At 40.7% G+C, this 14,876-nt stretch overlaps 1 protein-coding gene across 4 annotated transcripts in view; it reads left to right on the forward strand.

Annotated features, from left to right (window-relative positions):
• The first annotated feature begins 548 nt into the window (after positions 1 to 548).
• Positions 549 to 14,876, forward strand: part of LOC149812930 (uncharacterized) — a 46,095-nt gene continuing 31,767 nt past the window's right edge. For 2 of the 4 annotated variants that reach the window (XM_089992280.1, XM_089992279.1), the window contains exons 1-2: positions 549 to 690; positions 813 to 1,786. The gene's annotated coding sequence lies outside the window, so the exon portion shown is untranslated. The remainder of the gene's footprint in view (positions 691 to 812; positions 1,787 to 14,876) is intronic. The other 2 variants (XM_089992277.1, XM_089992278.1) reach the window with 2 other exon arrangements.

Genomic DNA, 14,876 nt, shown 5'->3' on the forward strand with positions numbered 1-14,876 from the left:
GTATTTAAGTCTTTGCAACAACACCAGAGTTCGATGCAAAGTTATGTCAACATACACGGGAATACGAGCCCCATGTGCTTGTATACGTGGTGCTCATTCAAAGCCCCGAACACAGACGTGGGATTCAGTGAATCATCAGGGGGGGAACATACACCACCCTCTCGTCAGAGTGGGGCTAATAGCAAATGGATGGTGAGCAGCCCACATTGCATTTGTACCAAACGATTGTATTCCTCCACCTGCTTTTGGGTCGCACAACCGACACACTGTCAGCCAATCAGCCAAGGTGCAGAGACATTTATGAGGGGAAGCAGATCTTAGCACGATCTTTTTTTCTCATGGCCACATCGTAGCCGTCCGTTTTGTATTTTGAAAATTTAACAGAACAGCAATATGCTACGTGGCATTCATCCAAAATGCAAACAGACGGCCACGATGTTGGCATGAGCAAAAATCTCATGTTTGACGGTTTGACCTGACCTGCTTCCTGTACGAGGGGCTTCCTTCTATAAAAACCCTATTAAAAGGAGACAGTAAAAACAATGGATTGTGTACCAACGGGGCTTCCCATGTGCCGCATGACGTTTGAATTTTCCGATGGTATATGGTTGTATAATTGGTAGGGGTCTGCCTAACCCAGCTTTATCTGTAGAAAAAAAAGAAACAATGGATGATGCCGATCTGGCGCAGGCATGAAGCTCTCTAACTTGCATGCGAAAATATTCAAGATGATGATCCATACGTTTTCCTGCTGCATATTCATCGTCTCTTTTGCAGATCTGCCTAGTTGACTTCTACGTTTTTCATGGCAGGGAGATCTCATTGATCAACTAGAGCAGCACATGCTCACAAGAACCGAGAAATCTTATCCATGTTTCAAATTATTCACCACCACCGCTTGTTCCAACGAGCGGCGTTCAGGTGGCAAGATTTCGTCTCACCTGAACCAGTGCGATGGGTGCAAGGGCCAGTCTGACGAGACTTACTCAATACTAAGCACGGCGTCATGAGGAGCTCTTATACTCGCTATTTCTCAAACGCCTCTCGGAGGAGATCCATCTGTAACCTCTGCTACAAACGGTAAATTCTGGTTGACACGATCTCAAGGTCTATTTGTTCTTTCGTTTCTTTTTAATAGTCATAATCCGGCTTCTCATAGATAGAATACGGTCCTGTTGATTCATTTAGAAAAGTAGCAGCTGCCACCTGTAGGAAGTGGTATCAAATCTAGGAAAAGCGCCAGTCGTTGCACATACAAAGGGAAAATTAGTCAAAATAGTAAAAAAAAAATTCTGTCAAAAAAAAGAGAAACTTCTGTTTAGAAAGCGCCCGTATCAAACCAATTACCGGTAATCCAACTACATCAAGCCATCAAATATAGATGGCCTTTTGAGAGAGAGAGAGAGAGAGAGAGAGAGAGAGAGAGAGAGAGAGAGAGCTTATACACAATAACGAACTACTTGAGAGAGAGGACCCTTCTTAATTTGCATCATTTTTGCAACCCGATCTACTTGTTATTCTTCGGAATACAGGGAATATTTAAGGCTTTAAATATTTAACTAGAACAATGATATTTTTGCAACCCGATCTACTTGTTATACCGCAGCTGGTAGGTTGCACCTCAATAACATAGAATTATGTGTTTGAAGGTCAGGTTTTCATTTTCAAGGGACAACCTCTTGCCACCCTTTGGGCGTCAGCCCCTTTCAACTCCCTGGAGGCAGGGAGGGGTGCACTGGTCGAGAAAGCAACCATAAGCATCTCAGCTATAGCCAGCGTGACTTAGGTATCTGATCCTAAGGATGGTTTTCCTTTAAAAAACAAAGCTCTTGTCACCCTTTATTCATGGCTTGTTAATTTTCAACAATAAAATTTCCTTTCAGAATATAATGTTCTGTTTTCGACAAAAAAACCAAAATCCTTAACAGATGATCAGGATCAGAACAAGGTTTTATTGAGGAAGAATTTAAACTTTATTTTTTGAAGGATTTGTGGTCTGAACAAGGTTTTGCTAGATATTTTTGCAACCAATAGCTGTTATCAGATGGATGAAGGAAATCGTGACTGGTTCCCTTGTAGGTGAAGGCATTTGGAAATCGTGAGCCACATTTTTATCACAAGTCTAATCTTTTTCTGTTTTTTTATTAATTTTTCATTTTTTTTAAACCACCTCTTGACATTCATGGCAAATGGGCAGTATAGACTATATATTATCCTTACAAAGCCCTGGATTAGATTGTGGGAACACCTAGATCATTTTTGTATAACGGCATCTTGGGCATCTGTAATGGAGGGCTGAGAGCATGGTCCTTTTAACTTAGTGATTGGATGCCGTTCATGTACAGAATGAATGGTAGCCAAGGGACACTGATCACATCTCAATGGGTGAGGAAAATCGGCATCTACGGCATCTGTGATGGACGGCTGAGGGCATAGGCTGCCGACTATGGGATTTTTTTTTTGAAGGAAGATGCTTTTTGAGCCAGGCTGGTACATCAACGTGAATAGGACGAAGGTTGCTGAGCTGACATTTTGTCTCAAAGGGGACCGTGCCCTTCACTTGATTGTACCCCTTTCGTTATTGTCCACATTCACCACAAAGAATCTTCGTAGGCAAGTTCTAAGGATTGCGAGCAAAACGCGGCAACGGACTTGACTAATTAATCTGATCACAGATAAGGTGATTTGACAAAAACACAAATTGGTGTGTTTTAAAATCACTACCGTCCATTACTTCAATCACGATCACCATTATAAAATGATGACATCAGCACTTACGATATCACCATTATGAAATGATGATATCAGCACTTTTAGTGGGCCCCGGATAGAGTGCAAGACACAAAATTTGTGCATTGCCTGTCTCCGAGACGGAGGGTGACCAGGGGCTTAATGCACAAATATTGGTGCAATCATATTGCGCCTGATCTTTTCACCCACACATACAGAGGACAAGTGGACCAATTGATCTCCATCACCTAAGGGCATGTTTGTTGGGCCATGAATCCGGTTAGAGATGTCAATGGATCGGATAATCAACCCAATTTGATTTCATTTAATGAGATTTGGAAATCCAAAATCGTAGTTGATAACAATCGAATGTTGATATGGTTTTAACCTTTATCTTACTACCACTATCTAAATTAATTTGATATGTTTGCAAACCTGATTAAATGTAAAAGGGCTGATTTGGTATGAGTTTTTCACCATCCAAACCCAAATCCTAACCTGAATCCATTTAGACATCTAATCAGATAGCCACATCCATCTTGACCCTCCCTCTTCCCATCGGACTCCAACCGTATCATTCAATGATGAGACAAAATATGGTAAAAGGTAATGGGTCCCATCACTGAATCTTTTTTTTTTTACCTTAGCATATACTAGGGCCCCATCACCTAACCTACAATTAGTTAGGTTAGGAAGTTAAATTATACAGTCTAATTTTAAGGTAGCTTAAGTAATTGATTTCTATTCAGTATGCCATACCTTAATGCAGTTGGAGGTTTGGTAGAGTTAATTAAGCAAGGAGATCTTGTTGTCATGGACCTACTTCTACAATAGGCCAGTACGGCACAATGGTTTTTTTCTTACCGTTACAAGTCTTTTGATCACTTTGTCATGAAAATAATTTTTTTTACAAACCTACGATGACGTCAAACTGTTCAGTCTTGCTCTTCTAATGGTCAAAGGTCACACACCAATACTTTTTTATGTGCTAAATTATTTCATTGGCCCTGCACATCACCTTATGCACAGTTGCCTAGTGAAAGATGATCAAGCACATCTTCAAATGTGAATTTCATCTAGTCTATGTCACTTAGTGCATAACCGTCCTATACCAACTATCACTTTAAAAAAAGTACAAATTTTCCTTAGCCTTACGTGCTATGAAATGTATTGTGACTCCATATGCATGCTATAACAAAACCTTGCCACTTAAGGGACAAGAACTTGCAGCCTCCAGTCCGAAGACCAGTTGATGATTGAACACTATAGTGAAGATTACCACTCAGACTCATTTGCCGATGCCTAAGCATTCACGCTCCTAGCCTTGAGTCACCATACTCAGTTGAAATCACCTAAGGTGATTATTACGAGAATTAGACTTAACCCACATGCACCCCCATGCATCTAACCACTATGCATGAAAATTGGTGCAAGCCGAGAGGTCCTTAACTAAATCTCCAAAGGCAACATCCTCTGATCCGCTGGCACTGCTCAACCAAACAACACTCAATGTATGTGCTGCCATACAACAATGCACTAACAATAATACTGTTGTCTGTCACACACCATGTTACCATCCCATGTCACTGATCAAGTCAACATACACCACACATTCCTACACTCGATGCATTTTTCACTCAGTATAGCTGCGTAGTGCAACTGTCCTATTCTGAAGGCTTGGTTCGGAACATTCTCCTCCACCCAAACCATTATCGTCCTCAACAATGTCAGTGCATGTAAGAACACAGTCTTAACAGATATGCTAGTTTTTCTTTGTATTTATCTTTGGTTTACTTTCATTTACCCTACTCAACTTGTTTTGGTTTTCATCCACCATCACCGCAACCTTTAACACGCCAAGTCTCATTCCTTAATGTGCCTTCAATCACTTAAACAACAATCTTTCACTCCATCAACATCGAGCATTCTTTACTCATGAGACCCCAATGTAGTACCATATACAAGCAGGTCATCCTTGGTCGCACGACAAATTTGTTGTCTTCATGCTCATGGCTATGATGCCTTCCAACCCTAACAAGGGTAATTCCAAGCCCTTCGTGGTCATCGTAGAGAAGGACAACTACTAATACATGCCAGAGGGATATCAACTTCCTTTAAGGCACCAACTTGCGGTTTTTTAATGGTTCAAAGTAGTCCTCAAGTGGGGGATGCCTACTTACAATTCACCCCAAAACGGTCCTTCAAAGCATCTTCTTGAGCACTCGTCCTCACAAGGGGCAACAAACCCAACACAACAACTCTCATCTAGAGCTAGCACACTGCAACTCTCAACTAGAGTCAGCAAAATATTTTTGCAGGAACTAAACCAATGAGCCATGAGCAACAACTTTTTCTGCACACACAATTCACAAATGAACTACTAAGTCAAGAGACCAAAACAATGAGCATTTTGGTCAAGATTGACACTCTATTAAGCCGCGATCTTGAGAGAGAATATAGAAGTTTAGTTGAGTCTCCCAGACCTAAAGGTGCAAATCCATCCAACTGAATCCAACGTGCATTCTCTGCATGCACAAGGCAAATATCATGCTCCACCTGTGAGCCTAACATACATCGGGTAGTAATCTTTGACTTATTTATATTTTCTTAGCCAACTGAACAACAACCTTACCCTTCTGCTTATCATCGAAAAGATGACCCATACCACCCTACAAACCTCTTGCTTTTGTGCTTGATCAACAATACTTCAGTTGCATAAATTTGTGTAACCAAGATAAACCATCACTATCCTCTTCAGTGTCACACTCAATGAACAATAAGATCACCATAAATCTAATATCATTTTATTAGGGGCCTACTTCTTTAATAGGCCAGTGTGACACAACGATCCTTCCTTACTACCACAAGCCTTTCGATCGCTTTGTCATGGGCATAATTTTTTTTGCAAACCCGCAATGGCGCTAGACTTTTCAGTCTCGCCAACCTAATGGCCAAAGGCCATACATCAACACTTTTCTATGTGCTAAATCATTTTATTGGCCCTACACACCACCTCATGTGCAGCTGCCTAGCTGAAGCTGATTAAGCGCATCTTCAAATGCAAATTTCATTTAGTCCATGTCACTTAATATATAGTCGTCACATACTAGCTATCACTTCTAAAAAGGGCACAAACTTGTCTTCGCCTTGCGTGCTATGGAATATATTGTGACTTCATGTGCACGCTACAACAAAACCTTGCCACTTAAGAGACAAAACCTCACGGCCCCCAGTCTGAAGACTAGTTGACGATTGAATACCATAGCGAAGAGCATCACCCAAACTCATTCGCCGACACCTAGGCATTCACTCACCTAGCCCCGAGTCACCATACTCGGTTGAAATCACCTTAGGTGATTCTTGGGAGAATTAGACCTAACCCACAAACACTCTCGTGCATCCAACCGCTACGTGTGGAAAATGCTATAAGCTTAGAGGTCCTTAACCAAATCTCCAAGGGCAACATCCTCTGATCCACTGGTACTACTTAACAAAACAACGCTCCACGTCTTAGCTGTCATACAATGATACACTAACGATGATATTGTTTCTTGTCGCTAGGGGTGGCAATCAGGTCGGGTTGGCGGGTCGTGTCGGTGGGTTGGCGGGTCGTGTCGGCGGGTTGGCGGGTCAGCATACCTCAACACGAACTCGACTCGTTTATTAAACGGGTCGGCTGTGGCAAACACGAACCCGACCAATTTATTAAACGGGTAACCCAACACGACACAGTTAACCCGTTTAATAAACGGGTTCGGTCGGGTAAACGGGTTGGCGGGTTAGTGGGCGGGTTGGCGGGCAGGTCAGGGTCGGGTAAACAGGTTGGCGGGCGGGTTGGCAGGTCGGGTTTGGGTAAACGGGTTGACCCGCCCGCCTAACCCGTTTATTAAACGGGTCAGCCGGGTTGGCATACCCCTAACACGAACCCGACCCGTTTAATAAATGGGTTAAGCAGGTCGACCCGTTTATGACACAAACCCATTTAAGCCAAACCCGAACCCACCTAAGAGGCGGGTTGGCGGGTAATGTCAGGTTTTGCCACCCCTACTTGTCGCACACCGTGCTACCACCACACGTCATCGATTAAGCCAACACACACTGCAAGTTCCTACACTCGATGCATTTTTCAGTTAGTAGCGTTCCACACTTCAACTGCCCCATTTCGAAGGCTCGGTCCAAGACAATTATGGGCATAGCTACAAATATCACGAGATTTATGAAAATCTCGCGATAATATAGCTAGAAATTGCCTGAAAGTTTAAAATGACAATTTCTTATGAGATTTATGAAAAAACATAAATAATGTGACATTTATGTTTTTAACAACTATTTATCATGAAAAAATCATCTATTTTTATTTTCAAATATTTTTATTAATATTTTCTTATAAATTTTTTTATTTTTTAAAAAATATTTTTTATTGCAAGATTTTGCCAAAAAATGCAAGATTTATGAAATTTTTTTAATTCTCACAAGTTGTTGAAAAACAATATTTTACCATTTTTTAACTTTTGTCCCTATGGTTGGGTGTGTGAGCATGTGGGTATATGTGTGTGAGTGTTGGAATTTTGGGTGAGTAGTAGTGAACTGTTGTTCTTCGATAAGCATACGAGCTTAAGGCCTTGTTTGTTTCATGCAACTTATATAGGAGAGTATTAAGGTGGCAACCCGGTGGACCTACTAGGGAAGTCGGTTCATGAGTACACACCACGGTGTACAAAGCGGAAACACTAAACACTAAGAAAGAAATGAGATTTTTTAAAAACTAGTTTTTTGGATTTTATTTTTATATTTAAAAAATTAGATAAAACTACATTAAGTACTCTATGTTGTGGGAAATGCTTTGACAACAAACAATGATGGTGCTACACGAATTCAGATCCTATTTTCACTGTCACTGAATTTCAGCAAAGTAAATTCAACAACCATGACACATACAACTTTTGATAAACATACAACTTTTGATAAACTCCTTAACGCACATAAAATAAACTTTGTACAATTCAACTAATGAATTTTGACTGCACAACAGCTTAGTTTGGTTATGATTTTTTTTTTCACACAGAAAATTTAAACAACGATAATGTTGATTTACAACACGCAAACAATTGCAGCAAACAGAGATTTCTTTCACATACTACGATTAAAAATGGCCACAACAAACTGAAAAAATATAAATAGAACATACTGAAAAGAAAGTGTATTTGTTCATATGTGGCCCACGACACGGTTCAAACAACAACCATCCTGAATGATGGGGATCTCATCCAGCTCGGTTCAACAAGGGCCTGGTACACAAAACAGTAGTTGGTGCGATTCACACCCAGCTTCTCCAATTGTGTCACACGAGCTGGTCTCCACACCCAGCTACTCCAAACAACACATGACCAACTGGTCTTCACGCCCAGCTTCGCCAACATGCTGCAATGGAGGGCACGTCTGCTCGCCCAGCTACTACAAGTAGGGGTGGCAATCGGGTTGGCGGGTCAGCATACCTCAACCTGAACCTGACCCGTTTATTAAACGGGTCGGCTGTGGCAAACACTAACCTGACCCATTTAATAAACGGGTAACCCGACATGACCCTCAAAACCCGTTTAATAAATGGGTTGGGTCGGGAAAACAGGTTGGCAGGTAGCGGGCGGGTTGGCGGGTCGGGTTGGCGGGTTGACCCGCCCGCCTAACCCGTTTATTAAACGGGTCAGCCGGGTTGGCATACCCCCAACCCGAACCTGACCCGTTTAATAAACGGGTTAGGCGGGTCGACCCGTTTATTAAACGGGTTGGCTTAAGCCCAACCCGAACCCGCCTAAGAGGCGGGTTGGCGGGTCGTGTCAGGTTTTGCCACCCCTAACTACAAGACACTTGACTGTGGGGCATCCTAGACTTTCTCTAGCTTAGATCGTGTTCAAGTGGTGCCCGCAAACTAGAAATCATGATTTTTACAAGGGCCACGTATATATGAACAAGGAAGAAGAGGCTGAAAGCCTTGGGTGGTACTTTTTTTTTTCCGCCCAATGAGGATCAAAGAGAGGTTGCTAGCCCATGGTTGGCCACTTAAGTGGCCACCTCTTTCAATGCCTACTAAATGAAGCCCACTTGTCATAAAGGACTCACACTATAAATGAATCCGGATCTCAGATCTTAAAAAAAAATATTTACCCAATGGACCCACTACATTCTTTAATACTATAAAAGAGAGTTTACCTGATACTAGAACTATTAGGATTCATAGAATCTAACTTTTACAAAAATAAAAGTAAAATAAAAAATACAAAAGCTTTTTACGAGGTTCCAAAAGTTTATACAATTAGAACCAATTATCAAAATAAATTTTCTGAATATACAACACAAAATTCGCATAATATTATTCAGGGTAAAAATTATAAAAATACCCTTGGGTCCCGAATTGACCCAAATAAATCAAAATTGGATTGGGTATGTTTAGATTTACGTGCTGGATCAAAATTTTGGATTTGAATCTTGCCTCCACTCCTCGCATGTGGGGCACAAATATTGATGCTCCTATATCAAATCCTTTCCCACCACGAATCATGTCATGCCTTTTTCCGGATGAAAACTTTCACATGGGAAGATTGAGATGGCAGGATTTTTTTAGAAATCCTTGGGAATAAAACAAACCAGGTTAGTGCGTGCAGGCCAAAGAGCTAGTTGATAATGTGACTATGGTTGTCTTGTGGACTGAGGTGTAGTAATGTGGTGTGATCTGTCGTTTGCTGTGAGCGTGTGTTTTAGGCGTTAGCGGCGGGAATGTTCATGCTGGTGTAGGAGAAGGCGTTGCTGAAGGACCGTGCAAAGTGTAGGGTGTTCATGTGATGCAGGAGTTCTTGTATGCGTGAAGGTGAGGTCATTTGGGACAAAGTCGTGCAGCCAATTCACCTTTTGTGTCTCACGTTCTTTCACTCGATTCTCTTCTCTCTTACCTTTTGTGTGTGTCTCACGGTCCGCCAATTCTCTCCCCCCATGTATATTCGACCCTAGTTAGGTCTATTGCGACGCCTCAATCCTTCAATGTCGACCAGATCCATCTGCTGGCACATCATCTAAGCTCGAGCACATCCCGTCTAAGCTCAGCTCAAACTCGTTAGAAAAAATAATTGGGCAAAGCTTGAACAGGCAATTGAGTTTCGTTAAGCTCGATTAGGCTTGGTTCATTTAGTTATATATATGAAAACATCCGTTTTTGTATATGTATATATTCTCTTGAGCAACAAGACATGAAGATACATGTTACATTAATGGTTTAGCTGTTGGGCAATTACTTATATAGGACCTCATTCTTTATCTTCAAAGCCTGACCCTATAGGGTTTGATACGGCTCGGGTCCATGTCAAACACAACCCATTGACACCCCTACAGCCCGACGAAGTGGTCACCAACATCGCACCAATACCATAGTTATAGCTCTCACCCGATACCAATACTTCTCCTTAACCCATCGCTATGCCATTAACCCTCCTCTTGTGAGACTCATTTCGTAAATAGTTAGATCCAAACCCAACCCGTGAAGTTCACCCAACCAGATCTGAACCGATCAGAGCTGGTCCTTGTTTTGCCAGAACCCCGTTTGGGTGTCCCCGTGAAATTGTCCACAACTCAAATTCCTACTGATCGAGTTTGGGTGAAATTGATCTAGAGTCTAGACCGACTTGGCCCATCTCTCCAAATGGGGCAAAAGCTTGTCACTTCTATTTTGGATTAAAATTCGGGTATGGTGATAAAAAAAAAGGTCAGGGCTTGGTGATAAAAAAAAAAGGTTGCATTAAAATTCGGGTCGGATTCAAAGGGTGTGACTAGTAGGGGTGGCAAAACCTGACACGACCCGCCAACCCGCCTCTTAGGCGGGTTCGGGTTGGGCTTAAGCCAACCCGTTTAATAAATGGGTCCACCCGCCTAACCCGTTTATTAAACGGGTCGGGTTCGGGTTGGGGGTATGCCAACCCGCTAACCCGACCCGTTGACCCGCCAACCCGCCCACCAACCCAACCCGCTAACCCGCCCGCTACCCGCCAATCCGTTTTCCCGACCCAACCCATTTATTAAACGGGTTGGCGGGTCATGTCGGGTTACCCGTTTATTAAATGGGTCGGGTTAGTGTTTGCCACAGCCGACCCGTTTAATAAACGGGTCGGGTTCAGGTTGAGGTATGCTGACACGCCAACCCGACCCGATTGCCACCCCTAGTGACTAGTATATAAAACCGGGTATGGTTTGTAAAATTTCATACAAGAGTTCCGTTTAAGATCCCTGATTTTTTAATATAAAAAAGAGAAAAAATATTATTTTATAGGGTATGGACTGGGTCTTGTTCATGAAATCCTTATAGGAACCGGATATGGTTTTTCTTATGGTGGTGCTGATCAAACCCCGGTCTGGACCTAGTATCCACACCTAAAAATCAGATCTGACCGGTTGGCATGGTCTGCTTCCCCGCCTGTTTGGGTTAGGAACTTGGGAGGCAATTTACGTAATTTTCGATGGAAATTTCGTGAAACCGTGTTCCGTCTTATGATCTCATCTACCTTCGTCGAGAAGGCCTGTTTGGGTTAGGAACTTGGGAGGCAATTTACGTAATTTTCGATGGAAATTTCGTGAAACCGTGTTCCGTCTTATGATCTCATCTACCTTCGTCGAGAAGGAAGTTTTCTTTATATTATTGCGTTTCAGGTTGAGTGAGGCAATCGTTGTTGAAGGAAGGTTTTGGTCGTTTTCTTCGCAGAAGTGAGGCAATCTATCACCGGGGAGTTCGCGCTACAGGTAAGTCTCCGCAATTTGGGCTTACTGGAATCTTTTGCCACCGCAAATCGCGAAGCTACTGGTTTTAGGGCTGGGAAACGAACCGAGCAGCTCGCATGACTACTGATTGTCAATCTAGGTTTTTTTTTTTTTTTTGAGGAAGAATAGGAAATCTAGGGTTATGAGTCTTATGACAGTATTTCTCTCCACCAAACAATTCCCCCACTTTCCCGTTGGAAAAAAAAAATCCAGGAAACAAGGAACCCAATCTGCGAGAGCGAGAAATGAAAACCTACCCGCTACAACTTTTTTGCAACTTCCGGCAAAGATTCCGGTCAATTCTGACGGAATTTGGGCTTTTCAACGGTGGTTTCGGATCCACAATCAGATACTTAGCGATCGACGATCGGAGTACTTTTTGGCATACTACCCAGAAAACTACTTCGGTTTTTGTTATATATATAAACAAACTGCATGTATCCATAATTGATGGTCACTTTTAGAAGGATGGACTGAAAAAGGTACCAACAAGTCGGTAAACTTTGGGAGGCTATCCAATCATTCAAGTCAAAAGTTTTGAAGAGCTTGTGCAACATATATAATAATTGTGGGATCCTTGCACTCAAACCATCATTAGTAAGTATGCAAATTGAAAAAAAAGAATTAATTAAATATTTAAGTTATTTGAAAAATTTAAATAAAAAATTTAAATCCTAAAAAAATTAAAGATTTAAAGGTTTGATAACCAAAATCAATCACTCTTTAAAAAAAATAGGTTTAGAAAATTAATGAAATCATGTTTAATGATAGTTGAAAAGAAAAATAACGCAAAACAACCCTAGAACCCTAACTCATTTTAAAAAATCCAAATCAATGCCCTAAATCTTAAAAAGAAACTTAAATTTATGCTAATTGAAAAAAGAAATAAAACTCTTAATATTCTAATCAAAATCAAGTATTCATTATTCATGCTTAATGCTAGTTGAAAAAAACCCCCACAAAAAATACTAAAGCCTAATTAAATATTCATGCTATTAATAGAAAAAATATATAAATAATAACCTAAACCTTAACAACAATCATAATTCATACATTATGCTAATTGAAAAAAAAATGATACCAAAAGAATGAAACAATAGTATATGTTCTTTCATTTTATCCATAAAAGCATCTACAGTTACACAACCAATACCAAAAGAATAAAATATCACATTGAAACAACTGCAACAGTTATACTAATGAAACAAAAAAAAATACAATTTGATATACAAAACATGATTCATAAATAATTCGGATCAACTATGAAATAATCCTCGAAGACTAAAAGATGAGGGGTTTCTTCAAAGTTGGATCTCCCACCCTAACTGCTGGTTCCAATACGAAATAATCATTTTTTCTTTGCCCTTTACTGCCAAATAAAGGTTTGGATATAGGAGTCTCAATCTCCCCTCTTTGCGCCACACTTCCTTCCAAAACCGAGTAGTGGATCTGTCACCCAAAGACACATGGATGGTCTCCATGAAGTCGGATAACAATTTGATCCACCTTTTCTAAATCTCAGACCCGTTTTGCACCTCCGACCCAACCCCAATGCCAACCTTTCAAGTTATATTTTTGCTTTACTACATTTAACTAAGGCTTATCAATTGTGAGCAACAACCATAGCCATTTGATTAAGAGAGCCTTATTTCAACGCCCCACTTTGCAAATCCCAAAACCACCTTCTTTGCTACTTGTAATGGTCTCCCAAGAGACAAAATGCATCTTCTCTTTTTGTGCTTTGCTCGACCAAATAAAAATTTGAAAAGTTCTATTAATCTGCGTTCTTGTTTTTTGAGGGATTTGAAAAACTTGGACAAAGTGTAGGAGTTAACTAGTGAGAACATGCTTAACAAGCAGGAGCTAACTAGTGAGAACATGCTTAACAAGCGTGACCCTTCTTGCAATTAATAAATTGAAATTGATCGATAAATTAATCTTTGCTAGCACCTTGTCCTCAACTTCCTTCCAATACCAATCCCTTTGTGATGCCTTTATGAAGGAGATTGCCTAGATATTTTAGAGGTAGGCTCTCAACTTGACATCCAAAGATGGTTGATGTAAGATGAAATTGCCCCCCCCCTACATGAAAGGGTATATAGCTGGTTTTGAGGCCATTAATGAAAAGGCACGACATCTTAGAAAAAATATACAGCAAGACTCATAAGTTTCTAATAATTTTCTTAAATGCACGGCCAAAAATTAGGATGTCATTGGAGAAGAGGGTATGTGAGAAATTTGGTAAACTTGACAACTACACACCAAAGAACAAGCCACCTGAGATGGCCGAATCAATCATTTAGGATGGAGCCTCCATAACGATAAGGAAGAATAAGGGGGATAGGGGATCACCTTGTTGTAAACCCCTATTTAAGTTAAAGTATGTACCTTGTGTTCTGTTAATGCATATTGTCGTGTTGAAATGCGAAGGAATTCCATTACCCAGATGCATTATTTATCACCAAAATTTGTCCTCTCTAAACATGCAAGAAGAAAATCCCATCAAAATGTGTCAAAGGCTTTGGAAAGGTCCAATTTTAACACAAAAGTCTTGACATGTGAAGAGTGTATAGAGTGAATGACCAGTTATTAATTAGTCCTATCAATTTTTTATTCTAGATCTTAAAGATATGAACCATAAGTAAGATTGACATAAGAAAAATACCAAAAAATTTATGGGTCTTACAAAGCAAATTTATAATGTGTGTGAGGTAGATTGGAGGAATTGTAGTGGTGACTTAAACAACTATGTTTTCCTTTGATGACACAAGTTGTTGAGAACAACACTAGAACAATGCTATAACTGAGTAGAAGATTGATGTTGAACATGGAATAGGTGCATGGCATCCTCAATAATTGTTACGGGTGTCTTAAATTTTGGATCAACTTTGATTCATGACCTGATTCAGCAATATTTTTGAAGACCACACAACAGGAATTTTCATTAATGTTTGTGGTAGTTGCAAAAGGATTCTGCTGATAGAAGCATTTGGGATGCATGCAAAGAAGAACTCACACTACAAGAAAAATGCGTAATGGCGACGGATGCTATTCGTCGCTAATTCGTCACTATACATGTTTACGATGAAGCTTGCGATGGATATCATCCATCGCATAACCCTAGTCGCTAAATTGCGACATAATTTATCTGTCGCCAATCCGTCGCTATGTTGTGATGGATTAGCGACGGATCATGTATGTCGCGAATTCATCGATAAACGAAGACTGATTTGGTTAAGCGACAAAATTTAATCTGGCGCAATTTTTGTCGCTACCATTTATCGACGAATGAATATTCGTCGCTAATTAGCGACGGAGTAACAACGACTTAAATTCTGCCGCAAACTGAT

Source organism: Nuphar pumila, chromosome 16 (genome assembly GCF_984573655.1).
Source record: "Nuphar pumila chromosome 16, dmNupPumi1.hap1.1, whole genome shotgun sequence".
Classification (NCBI taxonomy): Eukaryota; Viridiplantae; Streptophyta; class Magnoliopsida; order Nymphaeales; family Nymphaeaceae; genus Nuphar; species Nuphar pumila.